Source organism: Arachis ipaensis, chromosome B9 (assembly GCF_059453495.1).
Source record: "Arachis ipaensis isolate K30076 ecotype BB chromosome B9, ASM5945349v1, whole genome shotgun sequence".
NCBI classification, from domain to species: domain Eukaryota; kingdom Viridiplantae; phylum Streptophyta; class Magnoliopsida; order Fabales; family Fabaceae; genus Arachis; species Arachis ipaensis.
The window spans coordinates 96,852,845-96,856,258 of NC_142444.1; the positions used below are offsets into that span (position 1 = coordinate 96,852,845).

Below are 3,414 nucleotides of genomic sequence, written 5' to 3' on the forward strand. Positions count from 1 at the left end.
TAAAAGCATATAAAACATGGGTTGCCTCCCATGAAGCGCTTCTTTAGCGTCACTAGCTTGACGTTTTTCCTTCATCATGGTGGTTGGTAGTGCTTAAAGTCCTCCCCTCTTGCTGTGGATTTGTATCCATTGGTTGGATCAATAATCTCCACATGTTCCAGGGAAAGAACTCTATTGATAGTGAAGACCTTGGGTAATTGAGATGGCACAGTAGGGAGATTAGGGGGAATATCTGGGAAGTAGGCTGAGACAACTTTATCCCCTGGAGAGAAGTCTTCCGTAGGGATCTTCTTGTTCTTCCACCCTCTTGGTACCTTCTTCTTTGTTTCTTTTGAGGTTGCCTTCCCCTTGGTGACCTCTTTTTCTAAAGGAGCTGTGGTGCTGTCTTCACTTGCCTCTAGAGGTTTAGGTTCCTCCAACTTTTCCTTGAGCTGTGGCAATTGCTGTTTTCCTTGTTTGTCAGTTAAGGGGATCTCAGAATGAACTGGCTGTGCTTCAGTGCTTGTTTCCTCCTTCAGTGTCTCATTATCATTTGTGCTTAGTTCCTTGTCCTCTTGATCTGTTTCTTGCGAGAGTTTGAAAACATTGAAGCTGAGTCGTTCATCATGGATTCTCAATATTAGCTCCCCTTTCTCTATATCAATAAGTGCTCTGGCCGTAGCTAGGAATGGTCTTCCCAATATGATTGGATGAGTGTGACTCTCTTCCATGTCTAGAATGACAAAGTCTGTTGGGAGAAAGTACTTCCCAACCTTTAGCAACACATTTTCCACCACTCCTATTGCTTGCTTTTGAGTTTTGTCAGCCAGTCTGATAATGACATCTGTGGGCATTATCTCATTGATCTGCAGCCTCTTCACCAGGGATAAGGGAAGTAAGTTGATGCTAGCCCCTAAATCACATAGTTCTCTGTCGAACATGTTTTCACCTATGGCACAAGGTATATGAAAACTTCCTAGGTCTCTTCTTTTTGTGGGCAACTCAGGTTGAATAAGGGCACTACATTCCTTGTTCATCACTATAGTCTGCCCTCCCTTGAGTGAGCTTTTCCTGGGAAGAAGTTCCTTCATATACTTGATGAATGCAGGCATTTGTTGAATTGCCTTGATGAATGGTATGTTCACATGCAGAGATGCAAACAAGTCTAGGAACCTTGAGTATATTCTTTTTCCCACAGCACCATTGAGCAGTTGAGGGAATGGTGCATAGAGCTTCAGCAGCTCTTGTTGTGAGATTTCTGGTTCTTTGTGATCTCTATCCTCCTCCTTTGTTGAGTTGTCTTCAGGTTGTTTGCACACTTTGCTTTGCTTGTCTCCAATCTCTTGATCACTTGTAGTAACCATTTTGCAATCTTCCCATCTTACTTTCTTTGCTTCTCCCTTGGGGTTTTTCTCCGTGTCACTTGGGAGGCTATCAGTAGGTTTGGGAATCTTCTCAGCTAAATATCCCACCTGGAATTCCAGCTTCCTGATGGTCTCTCCCTGGTTCTTAATATTGGCTCGCACCTCCTCTTTGAACACCTTATTTTCTTGAATCTCTTGGCATATTCCTTCAAGTAAGGCTTCAATCTTAGAGAGCTTGTCATCAATTGATGAGTGATTCGGAGCAGACGTGCTGTTTTAGTTTTGATAAGTATGTGGAGAAGTGTTGTTGTGGGGGTGTTGAGATGTCCTCTGGGTGAATTGCTTTTGATCTTGCTCACTTCCCCACCCAAAGTTTGGGTGGTTTCTCCATCCAGGGTTGTAAGTCTTGGAGTATGGATCATAGTTTTTCCTTGGTGAATTCCCAATGTAATTGGCTTGCTCCTGACTCCCCTCTGCTTCTTCATTCACTCCTTCTTGTGTTGTTGACGAAGTGGAGATTGCTGGTACTTGGTTCCTCTCCATCTTCTTGGTGAGGTCAGCCAGCTGCTGGGTAATGAGCTTGTTTTGGGCCAACAGAGCATCTACATTGTTTAGCTCCATCACTCCTCTTGTGTTCCCTCTTTCGGAAGCATAGAAGTAGTCGTTCTCTGCTACTGTTTCAATAACATCTATGGCTTCCTCAATGGTCTTTTTCTTGTTCAAGGATCCTCCAGATGAATGGTCTACTGCCTTCTTTGACTCATAAGAGAGCCCTTCATAGAAAATGTGCAGCTGGACCCATTCGTTGAACATGTCAGGTGGACACCTCCTTGTTAAGTACTTGAACCTCTCCCATGCTTCATATAGAGTCTCACCATCTTGTTGCCTGAAAGTTTGAACCTCAGCTCTCAGCCTATTGATTCGTTGAGGAGGGTAGAATCTTGCTAAGAATTTATTCACCACATCTTCCCAAGTTGTCAAGCTCTCCCTTAGGAAGGATTCTAGCCACTTGGCTGCCTTGTCCCTGAGTGAGAAGGGAAATAAGAGCAGTCTATAGGCGTCAGGATGAACACCATTAGACTTCACTGTGTCACATTCTCAGGAAGGTGGTTAAATGTTGATTGGGGTCTTCTTGAACACTTCCTCCAAACAAACAGTTGTTCTGAACAAGGGTGATGAGTTGTGGTTTAAGTTCAAAGTTGTTGGCATGGATTGTTGGCTTTTGGATGCTACTTCCACAATTGCCTGGGTTTGGATTGATGTAAGAGCCCAAAACTCTTCTATCCTCCCCAGCATGATTTGCTCCACCTCCTCTGCCATGGTTGTGAGTCTCTTCTTCATGATGATTTTCCATGTTTTCTTCCATGTTAGGTTCAAAGTATTCCTCAAAGTGTTCCTCCTCTTCTTCAGCACCAACTACACGTTTTTCTTTTGCCTCCCTCCTTAGTCTAAGGAAGGTTCTCTCAGGTTCAGAATCAAAGGAAGTTGAAGCCCCGCTTCTTCTCCCTGTCATACAACCAACAAGTACAAGCAAAGAAAATAGGTGCAGACAGTATTTGTGTCAGAGTTATTGTTAGTTGTGGGTGATGCAATATATCAAACAGTTAGTGGGTTAGCAAACAGAATTGAAAATAACAAAGAAAAACAAACGGGTAGAGGGAGAAGGGAAGAAGTTTAACTAAAACAAAAAGTAAATCACTCAAACAGAAAAATGAAATTCACAAAATAAAAAAAATGCTCAATCTAGTGATCTTCCAATTTAATCATTGTTGATGCACAATCAATCCTCGGCAACGGCGCCATAAACTTGATGCACGGAAAACTTGTCTCTCAACAAATCTCCCTTCGACAAGTGTACCGAAGTTGTCGTCAAGTAAAAACTCACAATAGAGTGAGGTCGAATCCCACAGGGATTGATTGATCAAGAAACTTTAATTAGAAGAATGTTCTAGTTGAGCTAATCTAGAATTTGGGTTGAGAGTTGCAGAAATTAAAATGGCGGGAATGTAAATAACAGAAAAGTAAATGCTAGAATTAAAGGACTGGAAGTAAATGACTGGAAATAAATTGC

General features: G+C 42.4%; 1 non-coding gene across 1 annotated transcript; it reads left to right on the plus strand.

The window, feature by feature from the left end:
- Positions 1 to 2,154: 2,154 nt before the first annotated feature.
- Positions 2,155 to 2,258, plus strand: LOC148545558 (small nucleolar RNA R71). Its single transcript, XR_015900442.1, has one exon. It is a non-coding gene; the product is annotated as a small nucleolar RNA R71 (small nucleolar RNA).
- The last annotated feature ends 1,156 nt before the right edge of the window (positions 2,259 to 3,414 follow it).